At 42.1% G+C, this 18162-nt stretch overlaps 1 non-coding gene and 1 pseudogene across 1 annotated transcript; one reads left to right on the plus strand and one right to left on the minus strand.

Annotated features, from left to right (window-relative positions):
* The first annotated feature begins 2500 nt into the window (after positions 1-2500).
* Positions 2501-3966, plus strand: LOC125359239 (annotated as a pseudogene).
* Positions 3967-13336: 9370 nt separating this feature from the next.
* On the minus strand, positions 13337-13444 carry LOC125360325. Its single transcript, XR_007212714.1, has one exon. It is a non-coding gene; the product is annotated as a U6 spliceosomal RNA (small nuclear RNA).
* Between the last annotated feature and the right edge of the window lie 4718 nt (positions 13445-18162).

Consider the following 18162-nt stretch of genomic DNA (forward strand, 5'->3'; position numbering starts at 1 on the left):
TGATGAACGCGTGCGAGGCACATAGGGCCTGGCAGCAACTCTCGGAAGAGTGGGCTGGCCAAGTCAGCAACCATGGCTGAACACATCATCCAGGAGAGAGATCCCTTCCCAAGCTTTCTTTTCACTTTCAAATAAACTTACTCTGTTAGAGAGAGAGATCTCAAAGAGCATATGACACAGGACAGCCTATTGAGAAAAATGGATTTATCTTCTGAGTTTTAAATCCTATACCTCCTAGGAAGTTGATTGTGTACCCAAAGCCTTTTTATAAACCTAGCAAGCAAGGGCTGGGAATATGGCCTAGGGGTAAACTGTTCGCCTCGCATACATGAAGCCCTGAGTTTGATTCCCCAGCACAATATATATAGAAAACAGCCAGAAGTGGTGCTGTGGCTCAAGTGGCAGAGTTCTAGCCTTGAGCAAAAAGAAGCGGGGACAGTGCTCAGGCCCTGAGTTCAAGCCCCAGGACTGGCAAAAAACAAAACAATAAACCTAGCAAGCAAGCAGCCTGATAGAAAAATGAAAAGCATTTTTACAAACATTAAATGAGTATGAAGAAAGCATGTAGGGAGAAAAACATCTTTCCCTTTTCCAGCAACTGGCACTTCAAATGATAAGTTAAATAGAATGACAGCCTGATATAGCTGTGCATATCTGCAGTCCCAGCTAGGGAGGAGGCTAAGCAGACAGTGCTGGGCTGGCACTGGGCAGCAACGGGACACATCCCGAAAAGAACTGAAGCAAAACGGGGCAGGCCTGGCTCTTGCGGGGTGGAGCACCTGCGGAGCATGCGCAAATCCTGAATTCAATCCCAGTACCGTCAAGGGTACAGATGAGAACAGGTGCGCATGTATTTACAGGTAAAGACTAGAGGGGTATCCTGTAGACTGGAGTAGAACGGAAGTGAGTAATATGTAAAGATGAGTCCCGTGGAAGTTGGGTCTGTGCTGGAATGCTGAGACTCCAGCCTCTCGAGTGGGATGCGCTTGCTGTCAGATCTTCTACTCCACGAAAGCCAGAACACTCAGAACAAGATGTCTGCGTTCCACGTGAGCTGCTTCTATTAAACATACTTCTGCCCACACAACCCGCCATGTGGCTCAGATGGGAAGAAGTAGGAACTGGACACGAGAGCCAGGCCTGGTCATGCGGAGTCCCGAACCACATCACACGCACTGTGCGGAGCATGGCCACCCCACGCGGCTGCGATAGAGGGAGGCACGAGGGGATATCCGGGTCCCACGGCACAGAGGACAGAGCCATGGCCAGCTACTCAGAAGGCTGAGACCAAGAGACCAAGCTCCAAAACCAGCCCAGGCAGAAAAGTCCCTGAAACTGTCATCTCCAATAAACCAGCTAAAAGCAGAGCTGGAGACATGGCTCCAGCAAAAAGGGCAGCTGAGAAAGCTTTGTGTCCTGAGTTCAAAACCAGAAAAAAATCAAAGGTCTTCTCAACATCAGGTGTAAAGCAATGTCAATAAAAGAGCTCAGCAAACAAGGACATCATCACTTGAAAGGAAAAGATATATTTTTAAGTCTTGAATATGATCGTCCCCTTTATTTATCTGTGCTTAGGTCCAACTGAAAATTAAAATTCTTCCACTTGGAGAGCTTTAGTGACATTTGAAGCGAAGGCCTGACTCACACCATGATTCTGGCAGAAATATTTTTATGGTTACTAAAAGTATAAAAACATATTTTGGCTCATAGTATTAAACTTAATTCACCAAGTTTAGAAGCAATACATCTGAGGACGGATGAGAAAAGTGAATTTTCAATATACCTCATCCAGAAAAAATATATATTTCTGTTACAGGAATCGCCTCCTTGCATTTCACCGTACAAGCCTTAGAGTCCTGAAAGGGAGGCAGCTATCTGAAATGGAGGAAGCTGTCTATCTGTGGTGTATTACATGCCACAGAGCACAAACACCGTAAAAGATTTCCTAAGAGGAATAGGGATGCCCCACAAGGAAGAATAAGACAGAACAAAGCACAAAAGACACTTTCTATGTTTGCTTTCTTGCTTTTCATAAAATAGGATTTGACCTTTTTTTGTTCTCTGAACAGATAATACGAGAAGCAGAAAATCAGCTTAAAAACTGCTTCATTCTCCACCTCAGTGATATTTTTAAGAAAATTAAGAAGAGAAGGAGTCTTGGTTTGTGAGCATGTGGACAGAGGTAGGGGCATGCTATGAAGGCTGGTGCTCTACCACTTCAGTCACATCTCTACTACTGGCTTTTTGCTTAGTTGTAGATTAACCAATTTTCAGACTTTCCTGCCCAGCTACTATTACAGGCATTATTTTAAATATTGTTTAAAATGTTCAAGCTGACTTATAAGAGGAACAAAAATCAAACTATGTAGAGATACCACTTTTCACTCCAAATAGGAAATACCCAAAAGCTGGAAAAACCCTGTCTTAGCAAAGAAAATAGACATTTTCCTTGAAACTTGTTAAGATTTAAAATAGGGAAAAATGGACTCGAAGAAGAGCTGTTCTTCCGGGAAAATGGCGACTCCCGCCCGTGCCCCGGAGTCGCCTCCGGCTGCGGATCCGGCACCCGCCGTGGGGCCTGCGGAGGAAGCCGACTGCCCCGCGCCGCCTCGCCAGCCTCAGGTCCCGCAGAATGTCCTCACTGCCCCGCGGCTTCGAGCCCCCAGCTCCCGAGGACTTGGGGCCGCGGAGTTTGACCGAGCTGCGGGAGATGTTGAGGCGCCAGGAGAGACTTTTGCGCAACGAAAAACTCATTTGCAGATTGCCCGACAAAGGTAAAAAGGTCCTTGGCACTGTTGCCAAACTGAAAGCTGCCATTGCGGAACGTGAAGAGGTTAGAGGAAAAAGTGAACTGTTTCATCCTATTAGTTTAGACTATAAGCTAAGGCAAAAAGCGATTGCAGGAGTTGATGTGGATGTGGATAAGCCCCAGGATTCTAACCAAATACTTGATACTTCATCACCAGTTCCTGGCTGTTCCCCCGTGGATAGCATCAAGTCATCTGAAACAAGCTCAGAAAAGCAGGGACTTGTGCATCCTGCTCACAAAGGTAGTGAAGACACTCCGGAGGCTGAGCACACAGTGAGCAAGGGCCCTGTTTCCAGTGGCAGAGCCAAGGGACCTTCCTCATCTGGGTCTATCGAGCATCTCCCCCAGCACTCTGCTGCAGATCGCGACATTTCCTTCAGCCTCAACAACCTGCTTATTGACAGTTTACAAAGAATTACACTTGCAGAGCAAGGTGAACTCCATTCGGAAGAAAACCTGAGTGCTGAGAACTCAACAGACCTTTGCAGTGGGACTCCTAAGAAGCCTCATTACATGGAAGTGCTAGAAATGCGAGCCCAAAACCCAGTGCCCCTGCCACATAAATTTAAAACCAACATGTTACCATCACAGAAGAATGACCCAATTGGTCATTGTCAGAGGGGAGAACCCCCCCATTTCCTCAGAGGAGCGGCGGCGCAGGGATAAGCAGCATCTTGATGACATCACTGCAGCGAGACTCCTACCACTTCACCATTTGCCTACACAGAGGAGTCTTTGGCTCTTCAAGAAACAGCAGAAACAGAGTTATGATGAGATGCAAGCGAAGCTCGCAGCACAAAAATTAGCTGAAAGACTGAATATTAAAATGCAGAACTATAATCCAGAAGGAGAGTCTTTGGGGAAATACTGAGAAGTAAAGGATGAAGATGCTGAGCAGTCCTCTGATGATGGATTCTGAAGATGGGCACTGGAATAATCTAAACCTCCAACTGTCGAGATGCTATTTATCTTACATCAAACTTCCCAACAAGTATCAAGATCAGTGTCAGACATTGAGGGGAAAATCTCATAAAGTTACACAAAGGTAGCTACAATAGAAAGCCCATTGGTCTTTCAGAAGCTGATTTTTACGTGTTTGAAAAGTTTAATATCTGAGTATTGTGTTTAACCACATTGTATTAAAGTTTTGCAGTATGTTGAAAAATAAAATAAAATAAAATAGGGAAAAATATTGTGGAAGGCTATTTGCTACTATCTACCAAGAGTTAAAATGCACATATATAGCGATTCCACTTTGAGGTGTACCTACGGAAGTATGTAAAGAATGTATCCCCAGGGTGACTCCATGCAGTAAAGCAAATAATCTCAAAAACTTTCATGAAGCTAAAGGGCTTTTAAGGAAAGTCAGGTAAAATAAATTATGAAAATCCACATAGCATGTTGCATATTTAACCTCAAAAAAGATATTAAATATGAGCATATATGCATCTATAACCTCAAAAACATGCAAGTAAAACATGGGCACAGAACACTGTGTGCAAATCAATGTCAACTGACACATGCAGAGAGAGGCTCCCAAATTCTGAGGGTGCTCTCATAGACAGACAAGACTTCTGAGGAAGTTCTATCAGTGGTAGAGTATTTGCATGGAACTGACATACATCCTCTAGTGTACTTTCAGCCATCCTAGATTACGTACAATATTTGATACAGTAGCACTGTTGTAGTCATCATTGTTATACTATGTTGTTTGGGGAATCATGACAATAAAAGGTCTACACATGTTCAGTATAGTTCATGTATTTTCTGCCTATGCTTGGTCAAATCACCAGGTGTGGAAGCCTTGGGTGCAGAGGAACTGCCTGTAGGCCGGGGTTGCTGGCAGGGGATAATCAGATGAGAGCACACAGGAGCAATCAGGGGGCAGAGTGAGAACACTGTTTGTTCTGTGTGCTTTCACTACTTTTGACTTGGTACTCTATTAACTCATTAGATTTCTGGAATCAGTGATATTGGCTAACACGTCCTAGTCCTTGCATTGTGTTAGCCAGTCTACTGTGTTGAAAGTTGTTTTAACTCACATTCTGCAGGTAACAGTGAGATCTGGACTAACAGTAGCAGATGCCCTCCTTGTATCTGGGCTGGCACTGGACTGTCATCGCAGGGAGCTAGGCCCAGATGCTACACCATCTAATAACAACACAGTGTGAACAGTGACATTTTTGTTACAAGATACATATGTGATTATTCACTCTTGACACTCATGACAGTCAACAGCTACCAAAAACAAGCATGATTTTTTTTCTAGTGGACTTGTAGAACTTTTAAATACCCCACAGATGAGGTACACAGAGTCACTAGAAATGCATGAAACTAGTACCCAGGAGATACAGCTCCCAGCCTGGGCAATAGAACACAAATTTGCATTTCTCCTGGCCTTCATTTTGACATACTGGAAATGATAAGAGGAAATACTTATGTTTCTTTATGTGATCTGAATCACCTGTTAGAGTTTGTCACCTTGTCCCAGTCATATGGTTTATGTGCCTGCCGCAACTCACAACAGAGTCTCCTTCCTCACCCTTCCCCTTCCAGGGGCCATACTTGCATGTATTGAAGACAAGGGCTGCTTCTACCCACCCCACAGCAGCCACTTCTCCACAGTGCTGTTTGCTTACTCGTGCTACATTCTCAGCATCCATCCCTGCTGATGACACTGCCAGAGGCCTGGTTCCTAGCCATGTCAAAGCTGTGAGCAAGACAGCTGAGAGAAAGGTCCTGAGTTCAACCCCAGTACCAACACACACACACACACACACATACACACACACACACTCACTCCCTCTGTAAAGAGAGGATTAAGCCAGAGATGGGCAGGGCAAGAATATGAGCTCTCTGGGGTGGGATGTCCATGGTTCTTTTGTTCAACCACCAATGCTGAAAATATAAACTCCATAAAGAAGGAAGCACCGAGGACTAATTAAAACATCTCTGTAATCAGTGAACGCACAGCCTTCAGGTGTCCATGTGATTTAAAATCCCTTTATCAACAGTGTGACAGAGCGAAAAAATTTACACAGCCCTGGGGCAAGACAGTGAAAATCTATTACTCTGCTGTGCTCACAGTTTCAAATGGCAATGAGTGATTTCTTTTTTTTTTTAGGACAAATTTAAAAATAAATCTGAAATTGGCCAAAGCAGTTTTTCAGTGTTAACAAAACATATTAGGTTCCTTTTCCAGAATTCATGTCTTCTCAAATCATGGGTTAATACTGACAAGGAACAATGTTGTGATATTAATGGCAACCCACAGTTCATCTCTCAGGATCAGTTAAGACCAACCTGAGAAATTTAAGGGCAAGATAGTTGCCTACCAGATCTCTAATGCTGTGAGCAGCCTCTCAGGTGGCCACCAACACTCTGTGCCACATTCTCTCTCCACATAATTGCCCAGATAATAGTAAGTAATGTGAATTCTAGCACTGTCCCAGAATCTCATGTCATCTCTGTCAACAGGACTGTTGGAAGTGACTCAGGCTGGCAATCCCCAAGACAGATGAAGAGACCAGGTGGGAAACAAACCATTGTTTTTCCTACTTCAGAGTCTAAAAGGTTCCCAGATTCCTGGGCTCTTAGTCCATCATCACTATAAGCCCCGCCCCAAGTAAAAATTGCCATTGCCATTTCTTCTCAGAATTAATTAGGTGGTCTCCAAATTTTTCCACTCCTTTCCCTAAAGGAGTACGTGTGACATTGGCCCATGCACAGTGAATTCTGTTACAGGGTTGGAGGGAGGGGATTCCCTCCAAGAGTCTACCACTCAGAGACAGTCTCAACCAAAAAGATGGATTTCTTGGGGAAGCAAAAAGCAAAGTGACTAGCCAGGGACACAGTCCAGACTCGAGAGCTGCCACTGTGACCCTGAGCAGTCCTCAAATTGGGGTTTATAAAGGTAAAAGCATAGCACAGATGTAGGGGGTTGACCCGGGGGGGGGGGGTAGAGCAAGCAACAAGCAAGCAAGTGTGGCACAGATGTAGAAGTTTGATGAAGGGAGTAGAGCAAACAACAAACAAGTTTAGCACATCATTTACAAAGCAGAATTTTGGGGTCAGGTTGACCTAATAAGATGGAGTTAGCCCTACTCTCCCCAACATTTCCTACCACGTTTCCTTAATCAAGATGGAGTCAGCTCTACAACAAATTCTAGTGTGGAAACAAGATCCAGTGCTCTAGCATTGGTGGGCAAGAAAGGGCCATTAAAAACATACTCATGGTTATGATGGAGCCACGGTTTCATCAGAGAGAGGAAGCAACAGAGCATGTGACTAAGATGAGCAGATCTCTTCAAAAAGAATAAAAGATAGGACAGTGGCTCACATCTATAGTCTTGAATACTTAGGGGGTCTGAGATAGGAAGAATGCAATTCAAAGTCAACCTGAACAGAAAAGTCTATGAATTAATCTATCCCCAAGTCACCAGCCAAAATCTGGGATTGAGGTGTGGCTTAAATGGTAAAGTGTCAGGCTTGAGCAAAAAAACAGAGCAAGATAGAACACAAGACCAGGTACTCGGGGAAAACATTTTAAAGGGCAACAGGTAGAAAGGTGTTGTGGCTAGAGTCCTGTCCCCAGACTGCTTCAATCAACTGCCCACCACCTGCAATTTCTTGGTGGCCGGTGTTTTCTCTGTAAAGTGAGGCTCATGCCTATCCTGACATCTTTGAGAGTTCAATGAGTTCACACATTTAAACAGTACAGCTCAGGAAGGATAGCTCGCTGTCATTTCTTTACTTTGGGTTCTTTAAAATGTCCTGGAGAGAGAGAAGTTTGCTTTCCACCCATCTTCCTACCAGTCTGAGGTCTGCTGGGTAAATGTGCCATCTCTACCCACTGTGCCCTGGTAGAGAAGCCACAGCTTTTTGGGGCTGGAAAGGCGAGTGTCCCCCTCGGCCAGCGCAAGTACCTAAGCCACATCCTCAACCAAGTGCGCCTCCCTTTGCTTCCACTTTCTCCATGGGCACAGTGGCAGGCAATCCGGGGGAAACGCCACAGGCGCACCAGTAAGTCAGCTTTGGATGCTCAGATGCCTTCCTTACTACCCCTCGCTCTTCACTTCCTAAGCCTGGCTGAACCGCATAGTCAACGCTTTCTTCCCACACAGGTGCTGGGAGAGCAGCAGGGGGACTACTTACTCATTCTTCTGTGGAATAGAGTGTGGGGGTACTCGGAACAAATGCGCTCAGCTGCAGATTTTTAGACAAAAATTATGCAATAATAGGATATGTCCAATTTAACATCGGATTGCCTGTTTGCCTGCCTTGATGAGTTCTTTTCCCAAGAGCGAAGTCATTCGGAAACCCTGAGCCCCAGAGAAGCTGCAAACTGTCAGCAAGGTTGTACAGAAGAAAGATCAGGCCTGGGGGCATGGCTCTGCAGTAGAGCACCCACCTAGCAAGTACAAGGCCCTCCGCTCAAGCTCTAACCCCTCCAGCTCTGGCGCCCTGTTAGAGGAAGATGGGAGAGGAAATAGCAGCACATCCAGCGTCACAAGTGATCACTGATCAAATATAACCAAAGTCAAGTTGTCTTCATTCAGAACTTCTCCAACAGAGTAACTACAAAATAAAATTGATTCAACTCACTTTGGCAGCAAATAGGTAGACTTTGGTTTATTTTCTACTTATTCTGCAGAGTGATGGTTTTCTTTTTCTTTAAAGAAAAACAAATAAATGAAAGGAATATAGAGTAAGTCCTAGGTCAGTTGTTAAATAAATGTCATTCCCTGTCCAAAAGCAATACCAAGTTCACATCAAGCATGAGAAAACTAAACACTAGACAACTGAAAATGTAATCTGTTGTCAGAGCAGTTGATAGCCTCGAGGTATTGAGTTATAACTGGCCAGGCTACCTGAGAAGCAAGCCCAGTCACAAGCAAACTCCTCTTCTGGACACAGACCAAGCAGGGATAACAGGGTTTGTTCTTGACTGAGACAAAGTTTTTATTTTTTTTCATTCTGTCATACTAAATTAAGAAATCAAAGATACCTCATGGTGTAAAATATACTCAAATTGGAGTAGAAGAGAAATGAGGGGAATGATTGATCATTGGGTATAAGTTTCAGATTGATAGGATTAAATTTCAAGTCTACTGTTCATCAGGGTAACTGCTGTCAGTAATGATGTGTTATATATTTCAAAACAAATAAGTAAATTTCAAATTTTCATACCATAAAGATTATTGGTAATGAGGTAATGGAAATGTCCATTATCCTGATTTAAAGATTCCCCTTTTCATAAATCAGGATAATTAACACTTACATATGTGTGTTAACACATATATGAAAATAATTACATTGTTTCTCATAAAGTTCACACCATTATGCTTTTACTTAAATATCAGAAATGTGTGTGCCAAAACTCTCATAATACAATAAAAGAACTTAGAAAATTCCATGTCTGAGGACCTGTATTTGGAGGTTTATACATTTATTATTTTCTATGTCTGAATACTGGCAGCTAAGTTCTACTGGTAATTAAAAGAAATTATAAATGTCTTATATGTGCAACATAATTATCACATTTACTTTATGGAATGTAATGTGCTTACCACACATTACCATTTGTCTGGCCATTTAACTACTGGTAACAGTGCCTTATGAATCAAGCCCAAGCCTGGAATTTTCTATCTCATGTTCCTTTGGACCCTTTCACAAACAATATAGAATGCCTACAGTGTAAAATGAAGACTACCTTTAATTATCTCACAGCCAATTTCCTATTTAATTAACTTTTCTGAGTGCTTTCTTCTGCAATGAGGTCTAGGCCCATTTTGTGTTATTTAGTGTCCTGATTTCTCTTCCCCCTTAGTTCCAAAGACACCACAAGCTCCTTCCAGTCCCAATTGCCGTGGCAAACACAGTGGTGAGAACTAGGAGGCAGTATTGGTGGGCATTAAGGGTGTGCTGCTGTGCTTGCCTCTAAATGAACTGATTTTAAGTATTTCATTAGCATGTTAAGCACATTCAGATTATGGACTCAAGTCCTTGTCACTACAGATTATTGAGCTGTCTCAGGAGTGGAAGTTGAGCACAAGCCAAAACTTTCATAAACTAGAATATGACCCACAGTTTAGACTTCAGGGATGTCTTCCTCCTCCATATTTATGCACACAGCGACTCTGAGCCCAGAAGACTGGATGTGATGATGTGGTAAGACATCCTATCCTGTCTGTTTCCAACTCCAGTTCCTCCTTTCCCATGCTGTCTCACCCCTGGGGGTGCTGGGCTTGAATCCCCCCCCCCCACCTTGCATCATGGGGGCAAGGCCTGTGCTGGCCCAGCGTCTTGCTGTGATGGTCATCCCGTCGTCCTCCTCTTGTGTGTCATCTTGCTCCCATTCAGAACTCGCAAATCTGCCTTCCTTGGGGACATCTTCCTCAAGAATCCTGCTGGCTTCTAGTCTCCACTTCAAGCACAAAGGCCTCCCACGTGATACGGCACCAGTGTATTTCTCAGACTTTGTCTCAGTCATCACAGGCCGTTATAATGCCTACACCCATCCTTCTTCCACATGAAAATATTGACAAGAGACTCTTGGGCTTGAAATCACCCTGAGCCGCAGAGAAGGCCATAGCTGTGTCTCCCGGCCGGCACCTGCTCTACCGGGCCCGCCAGCCTCAAATCACCAGCCCACGCTTGCTCTCCTACCTGCCAGCGCAGCTGTTTATTTACAATTAGATCTGCCAGCTGGAAAGCAAACAGTCTCCATTACAGAATCAATCAGCGTTGCAGGAAAAGAAGGGGAAGAAGGAAACTACCAGATGTGACACTGAAATGAAGGACTAGAGCGTCCTGTGAGGGCCACGAAGCGTTGTCAGCGCTAAGAATTAAATTCACCATGGTCAGCTGTCTTCCATTTGCAGAGTCCACATGTAAGAAATCGTGCTTGCAGGCAGTAAAAATTTGGGCAATGGAAGCCCAGTGTCTTTTGGCCATATCCCCTCCAGCATTCGTTACTGTTACTTTTCCTGATAATGGACATTCTTACTGGGGTGAGGTGGAATCTCAATGTTGTTTTGATTTGCATTTCTTTTATGGCCAGTGATGTAGAGCACTTCCTCACGTGTCTCTTGGCCATTCTCATTTCCTCATCAGAGAAGTCTCTTTTTAGGTCTTTAGCCCACTTGTTGGTTCTTTGAGGTTTTTGTTTTGGAGGAATTTAATTTTTTTAGTTCTGCATATATTTTAGATATGAGGCCTTTGTCCCTTGTCTGGTCAGTAAAGATCTTCTCCCAATCTGTGGGCTTTCTGTTTATCTTCCAAGCTATGTCCTTTGCCCTGCAGAAGCTCTGCAGTTTGATGCAGTCCCATTTATCCAACCTTTCTTTGATTTGTTGCATTTCTGGGCCTTTGTTAAGGAAGTTTCGTCCTGTGACAAGGAGCCCAAGTGTTTCTCCTATTCCTTCTTGTAGTGTTTTCAGGGTATCTGTTTTTATATCGAGGTCTTTGATCCACTTGGAATTGATTTTGGTGCAGGGTAATATATAAGGATCTAGTTTTTAATTTGTTTCAGGTGTTGAACCAGTTTTGCCAGCATCATTTGTTAAAGAGGCTATCTTTCTTCCATTCTAATTTTTTAGCTCCTTTATCAAAGATTAAGTAGGCATAGTTCTGTGGGTTCATTTCTGAGTTTTCAGTTCTGTTCCATTGGGCATCTACCCAAAAGATTACAAGCAAGACCACACTAAAGCCACCAGCACAACGATGTTCATCGCAGCACAATTTGTCATTGCTAAACTATGGAACCAACCCCGATGCCCCTTAGTAGACAAATGGATCAGGAAAATGTGGTGACTCTATCAGAAAGAATGACATTGCCACATTCGTAAGGAAATGGAAAGACTTGGAAAAAAATTATACTAAATGAAGTGAACCAGATGCAAAGAAACATGGACTCTACGGTCTCCCACAGAGGGAATAATTACTACAGGTTTAGGCTAGTCACAGCAGAGGCTCACAAGAGCCCAATAGCTATGCACTTATGAACACATAAGATGATGTTAAGTGAAATGAACTCCATGTTATGGAAATGAGTGTTATATCACTGTTGTAATTACTTTCAACATGCCATGTGAGACCATAACTTTTTTTGTTGATTATCATCCTGTGTCCCCTGCCTGTAGTTGCCCCTGTGCTATCACTGTATCTCATCTAAGTACCCTGGATACTATATATACTGGAATTAGAACTAGGTAAGGGAAAGGGAATATCAAAATCGAGAGACAAAGAATAAAAAGACAAACAACTCCAAAAGCAATACTTACAAAACCATTTGGTGTAAACCAACTGAACAACTCATGGGGGGAGAGGAAAAGAAGTAGCGGGAAGGAGGAGGGGGGGAAATGAGGGAGGAGATAACAAATTGTACAAGAAATGTGCCCACTGCCTTACATATGAAACTGTAACCCCTCTGTACATCATTTTGACAATAAATAATTATTAAAAAAAAAAAGAAGCCTAGTGTCTTGATCTGATGGCATAAACAATTTTGTCCTAAGAAACAGTGTCTCTTGCATGTAATGAAGGTTCCCACCTCATTCATGGGCTGTGATTTTTCTGTAGTGATTACAAGAAGTGATTAGAGCTTGAATCACATGTACTGAAATTGAGACTTTGAAAGAACATGGACCAAACACTAACTGGAGGTATTTGTGGGTGGGTGTGTATGTGGGGGCGGGTTTTCATTTTAGAAATCTTAAATGATGACTCGCTTCTCTTTTTTTTTTTTTTTTTTGGCAGTCCTGGGCCTTGAACTTAGGACCTGAGCACTGTCCCTGGCTTCCTTTTGCTCAAGGCTAGCACTCTGCCACTTGAGCCACAGCACCACTTCTGGCCATTTTCTATATATGTGGCGCTGGGGAATCAAACTCAGGGCTTCATGTATAGGAGGCAAGCACTCTTGCCACTAAGCCATATTCCCAGCCCGAAGACTCACTCCTCTTCAAGGCAGTGTCTCTTTCACAAGTCCCCCTCCAGTTTTTGTTCATTTACATATTTACCAGTGTTCCTGATATTGATTTGACTCAATGCATATACCTCAAGTTAAAATGCAGTTACCTGGTTTTCCTCCAAATTGGTAAAGCAAAAGAAAGTAAAAGTTTCAGGACATTAAATCAGAAAAACTCTCACAATGTGTGGGGTGTTGGCTCAAAAACAGTGCTCAAATTGGTAAAGCACTTTCTTTACTAAGAATTTTCTTTTTTGTGTACTAATACCACCTCAGAGCCTGATGTTTGGTTTCTTTTGCACAAAGCTGGTCTCTACCATTTGAGCCACACTTCCAGTCAGGGTTTTGTATATATGTGCCTGTAATTATTTATTGTCAAAGGGATGTACAGAGGGGTTACAGTTTCATACGTAGGCAGTGGGTACATTTCATGCACAATTTGTTACCTTCTCCTTCATTTCCCCCCCTTTCTCCTCCCCCTTTCCCTTTCTCCCCATGAGTTGTTCAGTTGGTTTATACCAAATGGTTTAGTAAGTATTGCTTTTGAAGTCATTTGTCTTAAAAGTATGGAATGCTTCACTAATTTGCGTGTCATTCTTGCGCATGGGGCCATGCTAATCTTCTCTGCATTATTCCAATTTTAGTATATGTACTGCCGAAGCGAGCACTCTCTTAGCTTTTTTTTTTTTTTGCCAGTCCTGGGCCTTGAACTCAGGGCCTGAGCACTGTCCCTGGATTCTTTTTGTTCAAGGCTAGCACTCTGCCACTTGAGCCACAGCGCCACTTCTGGCTGTTTTCTATATATGTGGTGCTGGGGAATCAAACCCTGGGCTTCATGTATATGAGGCACGCACTTTTGCCACTAGGCCATATTCCCAGCCCTCTCTTAGCTTTTTTGCTCTAGGGTAGTGCTCTATCATTTGAGCCACAGCTCCACTTATGGCTTTCTGGTAGTTTATTGGAGATAAGAGTCTAACCAACTTTTCTGCCTGGGCTGGTTTCAAACTACAGTCCTGAGATATCAGACTCCTGATTATAGTAGATTGCAGACATGTGTCTCTGGGGCCATGCCCTTTAAAGAAGGACCTGAAAGACTTCATTTGCCTTTTCCAACATATGAGGACCCAGCAAACAGGCTATCACCAAAAAGACAGCCCTCACCAGAGCCAGCCACACTGGCACCTGACCTGGGAACTCCACCCTCAAAGCTGATGGAAACAAATCTCTGTTATCTGAAAGCTGTCTGATTTACAATATCTTGTTACAGGAATCTGAGTAGATGAAATCCCAACTCTTGGCCTTTATGATAAATTGAATCCACACGAGTGGCATAAAGAGTAAAGTACAGGTATATGAAAAGTCTCAAAAATAATAATGAGGTATTTTCAGTCACATCGGTGCTGCCCAATAGAATCTTCTGCAGTGGTGCAATCAGTCCATATGCAGGTGGTCCATTATGGCTAGCGCAATGAAGAGCTGAATTGTATTCCATTTTGATTAATTTAAACACAGGCTTAAAAAAAAAAGAAGCTGTATCTGTCTTTAATAAAATAAATAAATACAGGCTAAAGACACCAAAGTAAATAAGACCCCCATACTGGTTGAAAGAGATAGATAATATCCAAGATATTCCATTGTATTTATTTGGGATCTTCATGAATTTAATGTTTTATTGCACTTATGTTTTATATCCATGGCAAAAGCTATAGTTACTTTTTCTAACAAAGTTACCACCTATTCTGTTTCAATTAGCCAAAAAATGGCTTTTATAAACAAAGCCTTTTTTGTGCTAAATGATTTGGCTTAGATGACCGTAACTAAACCATCCCAAAACAACTGTGAAAAGTACAGAAAGTCCTGAGCTCCAGTATTAGTTCCCCATAGGTAAACCTTGTACAAATACACATTTCTCCTTCCCTGCTTGAAAGGAAAAGACTTAGTCAAGATCTTTTGAATCTTCTTTAGTTTTAATTCCACAGTCTTTCTTTTTCCATCATTAAGCTCCAGACACTGTGACAAGGACTGCAAACACAGAAGCTACACAGACTAGGTTAGCAAAGTGTTTGCCCTGGTTAGTCAAATGGCTACGAATTCTCACTTCAATCTTCTGATTTTCACAGAGATCTTCTTTCACTGCTTGCATCTGAAGCAATTTGTAAGACAATCTTTGTGAGCTATGCAAAACTCCTCCATGAACAACATGTGACATAGATTGGTCTGGATAGATTTTGGTAAAAAAAATATATATATATATATATATATGGTTGTTTAGAGATTCCTAAAAAAAAAAAAACACGTAGAAATATACTATGACCCACTGACAGCACTCACGGGCTTTTATCCAAATGAATGCAAGTTAGGATGCAGTAAAAGTCACCTGTACCACCATGCTCATTGCTGCACTAGTCACCAGAGCCAATTTATGGAAACATCCAAATGCTCTTCAGTAGAAAAAACGGTTTAAAAATGTGATATATATATGAGTTTTATTTATCCATCAGGAAGATATGTTATTTGCAGGAAAATGGACAGATCTGGAAAACATTATGTTAAGTGAAGTTAAGTCAGGCTTAGAGTCAAAGAACACATGTTTTCTCTCAAATGTGGAAGTTAGATCTAAATTATAAACATCAATGAAAACATACACAGGCCCATATCCATGTGTATACAAAAAGATTGACTAAAGTATGGTACACAGTGTGGAGGATTCCCACACTGTAACTCCTCTGAACAACTAACTTACCATTTAACAAAATGAAAACCAGGAAGCTGAAACATGTTAAATCAAGGGAGGGGAGATGAATGGGAAGAGGAAAGAGGGAATTCAGTCATAATACACATGTATGAAACCAGAACAAAGAAACCAGAGGGGATGGACGGGGTTGGGAGAGATGGGGGAGAATGATGAAAGGGTGGCATTGATCAAGATGCATTGTACTCATACAGTTACATGTTGAATTGAAATTCAATTGCATGACTACTTAAATATAACAAAGTAAAGAATGAAACTCCTAGAGCCTTGAAGCTCTACCTTTCCACTTGGCCTCTGGCCCATTCTGTCTCAGCCACAGCCAGGCTTTTCTAGCCTCCTCTTCCTTCCTATGCTGTCTATTTTAAGCTTGTATTTCTTAATTCTCTTTCTGTGTCCCACACAGTGAAATGTCAGCAGTTAGATCAAGCTACCAGATGGTGTGAAACTGGCTCTGTTTCTAATAGCCAGAACAGAGAAGAAAGGCATTACCATGTACCAAAGATCATTGACAGATAAGTCTCTCCTTTCACCTATGATACTATTAAGGGAATCCAAGTATAAAGACATTCAGGTCTTCTGGAATTCATTAATAACCTCTGTTTTATGGAAATAGATTCCACTTAGTCACAAATAAAACAGCACATAATTGCTGCTTTAAAAACCCTTAATCTTAGAACAGCCTTAATGTTTTATGGCTACTTCTTCACCACCAGGTGGCAGGATGATATTGCTAAATGAGCTCCCACCTCAAATGGAATGCAGCAAAAAATCCTCTCTGTCCAACATCATCTCAGCTGGTTTCTTTACAATTTTCCATTATTATTTGAAATGTGTTATAATTGTGACTTAAGCCATTCACCCTGAAATAGGCCATAAATGATGAAACTTTTCAGTTACCTGAAATGCTCTGAGTTCTTGTCAAAGGGATTAAAATTACAAAGGAAATACTTTTAATGAACTTTCAAAAGTGGCATTAATTATTATTAGTCTGTTTCTTCTGTAGGCTTCTAGGAGTGACAACTGCTGCACTTTGTAAGAGAAAGCCCAGATGTCAAGGGCTTACAATCTGGAGTCCTGCAGCTCTAGAGCAGTAGCATCACAGCCTGGATAAAAAGCAATCAATCTTTGTTAAATACAGGGGTTGGTTGGGGATGTAGCTCTACCACTGGGCTATGTACACAGCCACTTCTTACACATTTTTTTGGGTGGGTGTTGATCCTGAGGTTTGAACTCAGGACCTTAGGTGCTGTCCCAAAACTTTTGTGCTCAAGGCTAGGCACCCTACTTCTGGTTTTTTGGTGGTCATTGTAGATAGGAGTCTCACAGAGTTTCCTGCCTGGGCAGGCTTTGAACCATGATCTTGAGATCTCATCCTCTTGAGTAACTAGGATTTCAGGCATGAGCCACTGGTGCCCAGCCTACTAGAATGATTCTTGCTATACAAATTCTTTACATAAAGTTAGCAATAAATTAAGTCCAAATTTCCATTGTGGCTCCCAAAGTCCACCTGCACAAAAGAAGGTTTTTGGTGGTTTTTTTTTCAAATGTGCATTCCTACTCTGGTCCAGAGAAAAAGGTTAGAATGTGTGGGAAAGAAAAATTAGCCTCTTGCCAGATAAGGAAAATTAATAGCAAGATACTACTTTTGTGTTGATAATGCTTTCACAGACTTTGTTTCTCACAAGAATATTTGGACTTTTTCCTTTATAAGTCTGTGCACATTTAACTCAGATCTTTTTTTTTCAATTTTTTATTATCAAACTGATGTACAGAGAGGTTACAGTTTCATACGTTAGGCATTGGATACATTTCTTGTACTGTTTGTTACCTTGTCCCTCATTCCCCCCTCCCCCCTCCACCTTCCCCCCCCCCCCATGAATTGTTCAGTTCATTTACACCAAACAGTTTTGCAAGTATTGCTTTTGTAGTTGTCTTTTTTTTACCCTGTGTCTCTTGACTTTGGTATTCCCTTTCAATTTCCTAGTTCTAATACCAGTATACACGGTTTCCAAAATACTCAGATAAGATACAGAGATAGTGTAGGTACAACCACAGGAAGCGGATACAAGAAGATCATCAATAATAGAAGCTACAGTTACACATAGCACGTTGAAAGTAGTTACAACAGTGATATAACAATCGTTTTCATAACATGGAGTTCATTTCACTTAGCATCATCTTAGGTGTTCATAAGGGTATAGCTATTGGGCCTTGTGATGCTCTGCTATGACTTGCCTAAACCTGTACTAATTATTCCCAATAAGGGAGACCATAGAGTCCATGTTTCTTTGGGTCTGGCTCACTTCACTTAGTATAATTTTTTCCAAGTCCTTCCATTTCCTTACAAATGGGACAATGTCATTCTTTCTGATAGAGGCATAAAATTCCATTGTGTATATGTACCACATTTTCCTGATCCATTCGTCTACTGAGGGGCATCTGGGTTGGTTCCAGATTCTCGCTATGACAAATTGTGCTGCGATGAACATTGTTGTGCTGGTAGCATTACTGTGATTTTGTTTGTGGTCTTTTGGATAGATACCCAAAAGTGGGATAGGGGAGTTCTATATTTAGCCTTCTGAGGAATTTCCATACTGCTTGCCAGAGTGGCTGAACCAGTTTACATTCCCACCA

The sequence above is a fragment of the Perognathus longimembris genome, chromosome 11, assembly GCF_023159225.1.
Source record: "Perognathus longimembris pacificus isolate PPM17 chromosome 11, ASM2315922v1, whole genome shotgun sequence".
NCBI lineage: Eukaryota > Metazoa > Chordata > Mammalia > Rodentia > Heteromyidae > Perognathus > Perognathus longimembris.